Here is a 14,198-nt window from a genome sequence, read left to right on the forward strand (position 1 = left end):
GTGAAGGGCAGGGAAGCCTGGTGGTGTACTGTAGTCCAAAGGGTCGCAAAGAGTTGGACATGACTTAGTGACTGAACAACCACCTCAAAAGATTCATTATAAAGAGGAAATGCAATAGTGTACACAAAAGCACTGAAATCCCTACACAAATTGACAGTAATTGTTTTCATTGTAGTCACATGGAATAACTCCTCTACTTCGTGCCAAATTTTTCTGAAGAGTTAGAATTCTCCCATAACCCACCCCAACCACTGCCTCCAAATTATCACAGCAGATTTTACCAAACTGGTTTGGGTGCGGATAACCACAGTCTAATTGAAATTCAGTGATTCCCAACTAGAAGCATTTCAGAGGCAAGAACTACCCAGGGACGTGACTCTCTCTTTTAGTAAAATGAGAGTAGTGTGTGAAATCCTTAAGATCTTTCTGGAACAAAGCTCCAACTCAAGCGGGCAGCTCCTGAGCCACCACTGGCCATAGGCAGACACAGTAAGCTATAGTCTGAAATTCTGGTAAATAGTGCCCCAAACTTCAGGGAAATCATAAAAGCACCTAAATGAGAGCTGTGTCGTAAAGCTCACTGGCTGTTAGGTGTGATCAACACTGAAGGTAAAAATAAACAAATATAAATGAAACTCTACTTAACTCAAGACCTTTCACTTCATAGATTTTTATTAAAACACATTTGCAAAAGTACAAAGGTTAGTCTGTGTTTTCTTTTTCCTTCTTTTTTTCATAATGATATATTGGAATTGTCCAATTGAAACCATATGTTGGCTCAGTAATTCTCAAAAATGTGCACCATTTTAAGACCCAATAAACAGAAGAGGGGGAGGGGATTAATGTATCAGGATAAATACTCTTGGACTGATAGAAATACTGTGCTTCCATTCTATTGGAAAGGAAGAAAAGCCACCTCTTTCATTAATTATAATACCTACAGGACAGAAATGTAATGCAACTGAGGTAATGACACACAGATGCACTGGGGGAAAAAATCAAATAATTTGGAGAAAAAACAGAAAGCCTGGGTTTGAATCTACCTCTTCCACCTATTGGCTCAGTGCCCATTTAAAACAGTTGTAATCTCACTCAGACTCAGTTTCAATTCCTATGATATGAACAAAATAATGCCCACCTTGGATAATTGTTATACGGACTTGATAGATTTAATAAGACAAAGCACACATCTGTGTGATAGATGGTTGGAACTTGACACTGAATGAAATGGATGACAATTCACTCATTCTAGATTCTGCTACTTTGTTTTGTTCTCTTTTTTTTTCTGAAAATTAATTATGGAAAGCTGAGAAGCTGAATAGGATAGCAAATTCAATAATATGTCAAAACCTGAAGCATGAATAGGAATAAAAATAAATCTATTGAGCCACGAGCACCTGTCATGCACCCATCACCCAGTTCAAACTTCTCCAAGGCTGATGTGCATCCCAGTTACCAAGGACCTTGATCAAATGCAGATTCTAATTCAGTTAAGTCTAGGGAGGGTCCTGAAATTCCATTTCAGTCACTAGGTGATGCCAATGCTTGATCATTAATGAGCAAAAATTTTGCCCAAAGGATGATTTTTTAAAAATTAAAATGTTGATGGGCCACTTTTTTCCTTCAAAATTCTCGTAAATTTACTTAATTTCACCAAAAAAAAATGCTATTATTAGATTTTTACGTAATAAGAATATTCAACACTGTTGAGAGCCTGTGTGTGTGTGTGCTAAGTCACTTCAGTCGCATCCAGCTCTGTGACTCTATGGACTGTAGCCCGCCAGTCTCCTCTGTCCATGGGATTCTCCAGGCAAGAATACTGAAGTGGGCTGCCAAGCTCTCTCCTCCAGGGAATCTTCCCAATCCAGGGATCAAACCCTCATTTCCTGCGTCTCCTGCATTGCAGGCAGATTCTTTACCGCTGAGCCACCGTGGTAGCGCTGTGCTAATTGCAATGCTAACTGCTTTACATCCTCTCACAGGCATTTAAGTACCTAATATTGTATTAGTATCTTCACAATAAGGAACCAGAGGTCCAAATATGTCTTTTCTTTTCACTCAGGCCTTCTTTGCTTAATTCATTCTGTTTTGAGCAAGGGAATCGATGTTCCTTGCCTTTAATACAACAGACAAACAGAAACAAGTACATTCAAGATAAGCTTGATTACAAAAACAGTCTATATTTATTGAAAGTAGTAGCTTTTGAGTGATATTTGCTGTATTTTCATATACTGATAATGGATAACACTGTTGGACATCTGGGGTGTCAGAACTACCTGGATTTTTGCATGCATCCTTACAAAAGTAAATTTCTATTACTAGACTTTTCTCGAAAAGTTATATTTTCCTATAGCATAATGTTGGCATATCATGGGCATTTTATACTCAGAACATATTTAAAGAGCTCTCATTCATTCTCTAAATGTACAGTGAACACCTATTCTAAACTATATAAGCAAGCTTACTTTGAGAGCAAACATAATTTAAAACAAAGATCGCGTCAAAGTGGTTTTGGAGAGCCACACTGTTTTTCAGGCTGCCTGGGACTCACTCATTCCAGCCCCCAAAGGAAAGCGAGCATGTGGTAAGAAGGGCAGATACTTGTAACAGAGATTTGAGTTAAAATCTCAGCTTCTCAATTTACTACTCATATGACCTTGAGCAAATTGCTTACCTTTTTTGTTTTTGTGTGCATGCTCAGTTGTGTCCGACTCTTTGAGACTCTTTGGATTGTAGCCTGACAGGCTATTCAGGGAAGAATACTGGAGTGGGTTGTCATTTCTTCCTCCAGGGGATCTTCCTGACACAGGAATCAAACCCATGTCTCCTGCATCTCCTGTGTTGCAAGAGGATTCTTTACCTGCTGAGTCATCGGGGAAGCCCTTATGTTTACCTTTATGAGCCTCAATTTCCTCATCTGCAAGGTAGAGATGAAAAATAATCATACTCATTTTCCATGACTGCTGCTGCTGCTAAGTCACTTCAGTTGTGTCCGACTCTGTGCAACTCCGTAGACGGCAGCCCACCAGGCTCCCCCATCCCTGGGATTCTCCAGGCAAGAACACTGGAGTGGGTTGCCATTTCCTTCTCCAATGCATGAAAGTGAAAAGTGAAAATGAAGTCACTCTGTCGTGTCTGACTCTTCATGACCCCATGGACTACAGCCTACTAGGCTCCTCCGCCTATGGGACTTTCCAGGCGATAGTACTGGAGTGGTGTGCCATCACCTTCTCCGCCATGACTGCTATAAGGTTTAAATAAAGTATATAAAGCACTTAGCCAATGACAAATGCTATTGATGCTGCACCATTTTGGTTCTAAGGTGCACTTTTTTGTAGCATTTTAACATCTCTGAAATTAGGAAATGTTGTCTATTAAATGTGAACGTGTCTGACAGCTTTTGTGCATTATAACATAAGTGCCTAACATTAAGTTTCTGATCACCAAGATAATCTTTTCAGACATCCACCTGGAATAAACACACTGCCAGCTACACAACTAGATAAAGAGCCAGGCAGCTCCACCCACGAAGTTTCCCTTTTAGAAAGCCCTGGTCAACCTAGATAATTGATGAACTGATCTAGCTTTCCCTTCTGGTGCTTTAAGTCCACTCTTACGTTTTAAATTCACCAATAAAGAATAAAACCTCAAAAACCTAGGCACACCACCCTTGACCCCAATAAAGGCAGAGCCCAAGGTTCAATCTCTTTTTCTCTCTCTTTCTTTCTCTGTCATATATTGGGTCTGGCTGGTGAAACGTCTGTAGGGGCCTCACCACAAGTACAGTAGTCTGGTAAGTTAGGTGAGTGCCCCCAGGCATTGCTAGCTGATAGCGTTAGGGAGCCATTGACTGAAACTGACCACTTTGGCCAGGAAGATAATAATCACTTGCATGAATTAGCTCACAACAGGAGATTCCAATAAGAGACATGGTGTTGCCACCAGCAAACTAACTGGGGGGATTCAGGTGGGGTCAAAAGGAAGAAAGAGATGTAAGCCCATGGTAACAGGCGACTTCTCAGAACCTCTTGCGCTAGAATGGGGTTGAGACATGTGAGCACCGCCCCAAAGGCCCTGAGTCAGACCAAATACCGGCACAAGCAAGATGAGTGGCTGGGACACCATGAACTTAAAACCTGTGACTGCAAGCCACATGGCAGAGCAGTTCTCCTGGGTTCCCTTACCCTGCTGCTCTCTGCCTGGGCTCTCCTTCCCAATAAAAGCTTTTGCCTTGTCAGTACATGTGTCTTCTCAGACAGTTCCCTTCTGAGGGGTAGACAAGAGCAGATTCTCAGGGTCTGGAAGGGGCCCTGTTCCAGTAACAATAGTATGACCATGGATAGACAGAGACCAACCCCAAACAAGTGAGCTTATAATCGCCATTAACCAGGCAGCATTTTGAGGTAAGTGTCATTCTCTGTGCTTGCGTGATTTCAACAGCACACATCCTTGTCACTTCAATTGACGTATTTGCACAGCTGTTTTCCATGTGCACTCAGTGCGATTGGTATTTAGATGTTTTTTAAAAGATTATATGATTTCACATTGAAACAAAAATGATTATGTATGCCTGAGATCACAGGAAAAGAGTATTGAGACATTTGCTACAAGGGATGCAAATATCACTGTTGAGAAATTACTAAAATTCCGTATTTTCTTGCAAAGCAACAATCAAGTATTTAACAGCACTATACTGCAAGGAGATCCAACCAGTCCATTCTAAAGGAGATCAATCCTGGATGTTCATTGGAGGGACTGATGCTAAAGCTGAAACTGCAATACTTTGGCCACCTCATGCGAAGAGTTGACTCACTGGAGAAGACTCTGATGCTGGGAAAGGTTGGGGGTGGGAGGAGAAGGGGACGATGGAGAATGAGATGGCTGGATGGCATCACCGACTCTGTGGACATGAGTTTGAGTGAACTCCGGGAGTTGGTGATGGACAGGGAGGCCTGGCGTGCTGTGATTCATGGGGTCGCGGAGAGTCGGGCACGACTGAGCGACTGAACTGAACTGAACTGAACTGAGAAAGTAAGATACCCACAAGTAAATGAAGCCATTTACATTTTCTTGCCTGCATATCTACAAAGAGATCATCTATCACACACCAAGCAACAGAATTAAAGAGAGGAGAAATTGATACCTGGACGAGGTAAAGGAAACTTAAAGAAAAAAAGACATTAACAAGACCAATTCTTATTTTACACAGTATTGAACAAGAATTTGTGAAAATTTTCCTTCTACTTTTGAATTTAAATTCCAGAGCTATATGATCAATGAAGACAAAAGGGAAGATTGGAAAAAAGGAGGAGGTTGGGAGGGAGAAAGGAAAAACATAGTTAATTTCTCTTACATTTTCATTTTAATGTATTCCCTAAAGTGATAAATGATACAAGTCTATGTTTATATAAGTCTAAAAGGGCTCTTTCAACCAAACTTTTTAAAACTTCTATGATAGCATTATGTTATAGTTTAACTGACAGCATATTTTCTTTTAGTACACAAACTAATAGTCCATCTTAAAGGTGATAACATTTTGAAATGGAGGAAATATGGAAAAGGTTAGCTGCTATGAATATAAATATGGCTGTATCTCTGTAATATTAGCAAGATTTCTCTCAAAATACTTATTGATAGAAAAAGAGCCACTGTCAAAATTTACAATATTTATGACGATGACGAAGCAATTAGATGAAATTAAAAATTCAACCATTTACTTATTTTTTCCATCTTAAGTACAGCTTGATAAACCCCTGTGACTTTTATCCTGGGGAGCTTTTGGTAACACTTCTGTGAGGCTCAAATGCATGCTGTTAACACTTAGGTTAACTTTTTTGACTGATTTGTCTGTTTAGTCCAAAAAGTGATTCAGGAGATTTTTCCCCAGAGAACTTCCTGCCAGGACTATAATCACCCAACATGAATAATAGTCTCTAGACCACGGGAAGCACCAGAGAGGGTTCTGAATGTCATAATCAGAGACAGCCCTTGAGAAATGTTTAAATGACAAATCATCTAAGTTTATCTTGAGTGTCACCTTTCTTCCCTTTAGTTACTCCTTGTGGATATGCACACATGCACCACACACACACACACACCCCGAGTATTATTCAGACTCTCAGCTGGCTAATAACAGAAAGTTAAACATAAGCAATATGACAGAAGAAACATTTGCAATACTAACAGGATGATAATTTGAGGATGTGTGGTATTTTTCCTTACATGCTACCAGTGAAGGGCTGCAATGGGAGAGATGCTAATAAAACCAAGTTAACTTCATTTGTGGCTTTTAAGCTCCTAGCAATTCAGTTCCTACATTAAAAAAAAAAAAAAAATGGATTTGCTGGAATACTTAGCTAGCTAGCCAGAATTTCCTACCTCAGAGACAATATATAGAACTTCTATGGACTAGAGGAGACAAGCAGGAAATTCTCAAAGAAAATAGATGAGTTAGGCAGAATGTGGAAAACCTGTACCTTTTCCACTCCAAGAATAAAGCCCTGGGTGGGAATACGGGAAAATAAAGAAACACTAAAATGAACTTAAACCCAAAAGTAGAAAATTTCTGAGTATTTTTTCTTGGGTGGCGCCAGAAAAATGATGAGCATCTTAAAGAAATATTCCACACTTGTAAACAACTGTAGTAGATACGGTGGTAGGTATGGTAGTTGCATCTGGAGACATGGGAAGACAGAAAGACCCTCAGAACTTTTCACATGAAAGGAGAGCAAGGATGCCTAGGTAAATTGTCACTCTTATGTTAACTACAACCTTTACTGTCCTTACCATGTCTGGTCTCTTACTATAGCAACATCCCGCTGCAAGATTTACCATGCAGTACATTTGTAAGGCACAGCCTTATACCATCCTAGGAAGAGTGAGCTCATGTCCAGGCTGCCTCTTCCATGGCTTTATTTTGAAAGATATTTGTGCTGGTGTGAATCGTTTGTTGACAGGTTTGGTTTTGTTTGTTTTTTGCTTTGTTGTTTTGTTTTGCGTACTTTAAAGGTGTCGCTCTACTGTCTTCCAGTTTACATTGTTTACCCCAGGAGAAATCTGTTGCTACCCCCATGTTTGTTCCTCTGTTCACAGTTTGTCATTTTTCCTCTAGCTGATTTTTAGATTTCATTTTTCTCACTAGCTTTAAGTAGTTTGATTCATGATTGGGTTTCTTAAGTTTAGGGATGTGTTGTTTTGTAGTTTTAATCAAATTTGGAAAAAAATTGACCATTATATCTTCAAATACTTTATCATTGATCCCACCTCTTCTCCTCTAGGAACTGCAATTATGTCTTCACCATTCTGCTTCAAGACATCCCACAGCTCGGAGATGCTGTCTTCATACATTTTTTATCTTTATATTTCTGCTGAATATTTATATATAAATACATTTGCATTTTTTATGTCTTCAAGCTTGTTAATCTTTTTTTTTTTCCTGCATGTGTTAGCTACCTTTAATCCACTCTGGTTTATTTTATGCCTCAAATGTTTTAGTTTTCATATCTGTGGGTGGTTTGGTTCTTATTTATATTTTCCACATCTCTCCTTAACATCATCAGTCTTTCCTCTAGCTTTCTGAGTAAATGGAAAGCAGTTATATAACTGTTTTCATGTCCTCGTCTACTAGTTCAGTTATTGGTGTCATTTCTGGGTCAGTTATGATTGATTGACTTTCCTCTTCATCATGGGGTCTGTTTCTCTAGATGAAAAGTGCCTGGTAAATGTGTATACCTGCTAATTTTTAACTAATGAGGAGTTTTACATTGTTGGATATTGTATATTTTTATGGTCTTATAAACACTCTGGAGTTTTGTTGTGGGATTGGGTGTGTTACCTGGAAATAATTTTGATTTTTACAGGTTTTGTTTGTGAGCTCTTTAGCCTGCAGAGCGGCATTTAGAACATGATTAACATTTCCTCACTACTGAGGCAAAATTCTCTTGAGTAATCTATTCAACATGAAGCTTTCTACTCTGCCTGGATGAAATTAGACTTCTTCCCAGCCCTGTGTGAACTCAAGATTGTTTCCTCTAATTCCTTTGGGCAGTTCTTTCTCCACTTCTGGTAGTTTTCTCACATGCCTGTGCTTACTAACACTCAGCTGAAGACTTCAAGGAGATCCTCTGCATATTTCTTGTGCTCCTAGTCTGTACAATTCTATCCTCTCCATGACTCAGCTCTATGAACTCTAGTCAACCTAACCTCCCTGGACTTCAAGCCCCACCTGGGTACCCCTCCCTCCTCATGTTTGGTTTCCTCTCTCTCAGGGGACACTGTCCTCCACTGCCCAAGGTGTGATGTCTTGAAATGTTTTTTAATGTATTATATCTGGTGTTTTAGTTACTTTTGGGTTGAAAGATACATTCAAATTGTGTTATGCCATTTTAGGCAGAAGCAAAAATCAATGTGATGATTTCTTAATGTCTTATTTTTCCCTGTGATATTTGAGTTTACATACTGTGATAATCTGGTTTTTGTTATTTGGGATGGTATTTTTCAATCAAAAGTTTTTCTTCTTCAAATTAAAATACCCACAAACCTCTTCGTGTTTAGGATTCTAAGCCCAGGTTCCTGGTATATTAAAATATCTAGAGTAAGAAGAAAACACAGGAATATTTTGCCTATACATTACCAAGCATCCAAAGTCTAAATGTATCCAAATAGCCTGATGTTTGGTTTCATATAGGCCTAACATTCTTGGTTCCAAATAGGGAAAGGAGTATGTCAAGGCTGTATATTGTCACCCTGCTTATTTAACTTATAGGCAGAGTACATCATGAGAAACGCTGGGCTGGAGGAAGCACAAGCTGGAATCAAGATTGCCAGGAGAAATATCAATAACCTCAGATATGCAGATGACACCACCCTTATGGCAGAAAGTGAAGAGGAACTCAAAAGCCTCTTGATGAAAGTGAAAGAGGAGAGTGAAAAAGTTGGCTTGAAGCTCAACATTCAGAAAACAAAGATCATGGCATCTGGCCCCATCACTTCATGGGAAATAGATGGGGAAACAGTGGAAACAGTGTCAGACTTTATTTTTTTGGGCTCCAAAATCACTGTGGATGCTGATTGCAGCCATGAAATTAAAAGACGCTTACTCCTTGGAAGGAAAGTTATGACCAGCCTAGATAGTATATTAAAAAGCAGAGACATTACTTTGCCAACAAAGGTCTGTCTAGTCAAGGTTATGGTTTTTCCCGTGGTCATGTATGGATGTGAGAGTTGGACTGTGAAGAAAGCTGATCGCCAAAGAATTGATGCTTTTGAACTGTTGTGCTGGAGAAGACTCTTGAGAGTCCCTTGGACTGCAAGGAGAACCAACCAGTCCATTCTAAAGGAGATCAGTCCTGGGTGTTCATTGGAAGGACTGATGCTAAAGCTGAAATTCCAATACTTTGGCCACCTCATGTGACGAGTTGACTCACTGGAAAAGACTCTGATGCTGGGAGGGATTGGGGGCGGGAGGAGAAGGGGACAACAGAGAATGAGATGGCTGGATGGCATCACCGACTAGATGGACATGAGTTTGAGTGAACTCCGGGAGTTGGTGAAGGACAGGAAGGCTTGGCATGCTGTGATTCATGGGGTTGCAAAGAGTCGGACACGACTGAGCGACTGAACTGAACTGAACTGAACTGAGGCCTAACATTTGAATGCTTGCTTCTTCTCTTTCCCGTCAGCTGTTGGATCTCTACATTCACAAATATAAACCACAATGAATTCACCATTCCAAAGCTAATCCTTTCCTTCTCTTCAAGCAGCTTTGGAATTCAGCCATACTTGAGCCAAGGAGGACCAGAGAGGTTTAAAAATAAGAAATGTTTTCTTCTAACCGAAGATTGTAAAAATCATTGTACAAGTGGGAAGCAAATCTTTAATGACAAAGCACTTTTAGTTATTTTTAAAACTTGTTTATGTAATTCCTAACAGAACATTTTTCTTCTCAGGGGATCACTTTGTCCTTTTTCCATTTGGCCCCTGCTTCTGAGATAAAGCCATTATCAATAAACCACTTGGGAGGAAAAAAGAAGAAGATGGCTTATCCTAAGCAGAAAGCCTCTTTCTCTTCTTATCCAAACATACATGGACCCCAGTGACACATCCCACAGTAAAGTGGCTCAGTATCCTTAATACTAACTAAAACCTCTAAGACTGAGAACATTTTTATTTTGTGTTTCCTCTATATTAAACAGCGCAAACACTATTATATTACTGTGTTGTCACAACAAGGTTATTGTAAGTCACAATACTTGCCACTATTCATAAATTATAATTTGTTATCCATTTGTATTAGACACTAGTCTACTTACAGGAAAGGAAAAAAGAGAAAGGATTCTCTATCTTTTTATACTGTTAATAGTCTTTCTGAACATCATCAGTTACTTGGTTACTTGACAGACCTCCCTGGTAGTACACACTCTATTTTTAAACTTTCTTAAAATCCAAACTTTGTTTTTTCACTTCACAGCATTGAAAAAGAATACTTACAGGGTATTTTCCATGATCAGTCACAAGACCAAGAAAAATTTTGCTGTTAAATTTCATTAAAACTTGCTCTTTTTATTTTTTTCATCTTTAAAAATAGGAAATTATAAATTTTCCACCATTTTCTCTACAAAAACCACATTTTCTACACATCTTGAAACTTGGTTTAAACATTGCTGAAGGAAACCTTTGTTTATATTAAAAGAAATGAAAGAGAAAAAATATATGGCATCTAATTAATGCTATGGACTTTAAATTTTTCTGGTGTATATAACAGGACACAAATTAGACTATGAAATTGCCTTCAAAACTGGTCAGCCACTTGTAAAAGAATGAAACTAGAACACTTCCTAACACCATACACCAAAATAAACTCAAAATGGATTAGAGAGCTAAATGTAAGACCAGAAACTATAAAACTCCTAGAGGAGGCAAAACACTCTCCGACGTAAATCACAGCAGGATCTTCCAAGACCCACCTCCCAGAATATTGGAAATAAAAGCAAAAATAAACAAATGGGACCTAATTAAAATCAAAAGCTTCTGCACAGCAAAGGAAACTATAAGCAAGGTGAAAAGACAGCCTTCAGAATGGGAGAAAATAATAGCAAATGAAGCAACGGATAAAGGATTAATCTCCAAAATATACAAGCAGCTCCTGCAGCTCAATTCCAGAAAAATAAGTGACCCAATCAAAAAATGGGCCAAAGAACTAAACAGACATTTCTCCAAAGAAGACATAAAGATGGCTAACAAACACATGAAAAAATGCTCAACATCCCTCATAATCGGAGAAATGCAAATCAAAACCACAATGAGATACCATTTCACACCAGTCAGAATGGCTGCTATCCAAAAGTCTACATGCAATAAATGCTGGAGAGGGTGTGGAGAGAAAGGAACCCTCTTACACTGTTGGTGGGAATGCAAACTAGTACAGCCACTATGGAGAACAGTGTGGAGATTCCTCAAAAAACTGGAAATAGAACTGCCATATGATCCAGCAATCACACTTGTGGGCATACACACCGAGAAAACCAGAATTGAAAGAGACACATGTACTCCAGTGTTCATCGCAGCACTGTTTATAATAGCCAGGACATGGAAGCAACCTAGATGTCCATCTGCAGATGAATGGATAAGAAAGCTTTGGTACATATACACAATGGAGTATTTTTCAGCCATCAAAAAGAATGCATTTGAATCAGTTTTAATGAGGTGGATGAAATTGGAGCCAATTATACAGAGTGAAGTAAGCCAGAAAGAAAAACATCAATACAGTGTACTAATCCATATATATGGAATTTAGAAAGATGGTAACCTTAACCCTGTATACGAGATTGCAAAAGAGACACAGGTATATAGAACAGTCTTTGGGACTCTGTGGGAGAGGGTGAAGGTGGGATGATTGGGGAGAAAGGCATTGTAGCATGTATATTATCTATCGTGACCTGTCCAGGTTCGACGCATGATACAGGATGCTTGGGGCTGGTGCACGGGGATGACCTGGAGGGAGGATATGGGGAAGAGGGAGGTGGGAGGGGGGTTCAAGAAAGGGAACACATGTACACCCGGGGCAGATTCGTGTCAATGTATGGCAAAACCAACCGATATATTAATGTAAGGTGATTTGCCTCCAATAAAATAAATTTTAAAAAAATGAAGTTGCCTTCATGGTATTAATAGAAACCTCTTCCATTTAGGCGGAGAAGGCAATGGAAAGTCACTCCAGGACTATTGCCTAGAAAATCCCATGGATGGAGGAGCCTGGTTGGCTGTAGTCCATGGGGTCGCTAAAGGTCGGACACGACTGAGCGACTTCACTTTCACTTTTCACTTTCACACATTGGAGAAGGAAATGGCAACCCACTCCAGTGTTCTTGCCTGGAGAATCCCAGGGATGGGGGAGCCTGGTGGGCTTCCGTCTATGGGGTCGCACAGAGTCGGACACGACTGAAGTGACTTAGCAGCAGCAGCTTCCATTTAGGTGATGGTGTGAAGCAAAATCTGGAAAGTAGCAGTCTTAATAAATATTAAGGGACCTGAAAGTGAGAAAGAAAAAAATTAAAATCCAATTGTCTTGGATTATTTAGCTTGCCTCTACTTCCTGGATTTTAAGATTTCTGCTTATAAACTCTTCATCTAGCCTAGTGTAGAGAGATTTTTACACAAAATATTACTCTGTAACACATAGGAATCGGAGAAGGCAATGGCACGCCACTCTAGTACTCTTGCCTGGAAAATCCCATGGACGGAGGAGCCTGGTGGGCTGCAGTCCATGGGGTCGCTACGAGTCAATCATGACTGAGCGACTTCACTTTCACTTTTCACTTTCACACATTGGAGAGGGAAATGGCAACCCACTCCAGTGTTCTTGCCTGGAGAATCCCAGGGACGGGGGAGCCTGGTGGGCTGCTGTCTATGGGATCACACAGAGTCGGACACGACTGAAGTGACTTAGAAGCAGCAGCAGCAGCAGCAACACAGGAATTGCATCTCCTCTCACCTTGCCTTCCAGTCCAATCATTAATACTGGATACAAACATTCTGATCCATGAAAAGTTAGGAATTTAACCTCAAGCCAAGCCTATACTGTAATGGAACATGCTGTGTTTTATTTTGACAGTAGAATGAATCTGCCAGAGGCTCCTGAATCCCTAGGACTTGGGTATCTGGCTCCAGACTGCAGACAGTTATAGGAGACAATGCACCAGAGAGTCTGCAGACCCAGAATCAGGATATCAGGGAAGACTTCTGCCTAAAAAACGTGAATTCAGGAGGCGCTCCAGAAAGTGAGTGCTTTCAGAATCTTTTTCTACCTTTGTATACCTCTATACTGGGGCTTCCCTGATGGCTCAGACAGTAAAGACTCTACCTGCAAAGCAGAAGACATGGGTTAGATCCTTCAGTCAGGAAAATGCCCTGGAGAAGGGAATGGCAACCCACTCCAGTATTCTTGCCTGGAGAATTCCGCGGACAGAGGAGCCTTGTGGGCTATGATTCAGGGGGTTGCAAAGAGTCAGACACAACTGCGCAACTAACACTCTTCACACTTTCATATCTCTATATACTACAGTCCTTTCTTTGTTTCTCTTTCTCTTCCCCAAATTCATACTATCTCCTATTGTGGAAAATGTGAAGAAAGCACACCAAATTAAAGAAGAACATAGCATTACCTACAATCTATCCATAGAACTGAACCTTTTTTCATATCACCAACTTGGCTTTGTGTTGTTACTTTTGTGGTTGTTTTCTGTATTAACCATTTTAATAAAATGGGGAGCAATCATGATACATTATATGTAAATACATAAATAAATACATTAATAGTATTGTATCATGACTGTTTCCCATTTTATTAAAAAATATTTAAATTTAATTTTCAAAAGATACAAATTGGGACTTCCCTGCTAAGACCCCACATGCCTCTTAGAAAAAAACAAAGCATAAAACAGAAGCAACATTGAAATAGATTCAATAAAGACTTTGAAAAGAAAGATGCAAAAAACTTTCTTTTTTTTTTTTTTTTGAACAGAGGAAAATTTATGCGTCGAACCTGGACTGGTCACTTATGATAATATACATGCTACAATTCCATTCTCTCCAATCATTCCACCTTCACCCTCTCCCACAGAGTCCCAAAGACTGTTCTAAATGCCTATGTCTCTTTTGCAGTCTCTTATACAGGGTTTAGGTTACCATTTTTCTAAATT

Source organism: Moschus berezovskii, chromosome 14, assembly GCF_049115385.1.
Source record: "Moschus berezovskii isolate FMDL1 chromosome 14, NW_MosBer_1.0, whole genome shotgun sequence".
Taxonomy (NCBI): Eukaryota; Metazoa; Chordata; class Mammalia; order Artiodactyla; family Moschidae; genus Moschus; species Moschus berezovskii.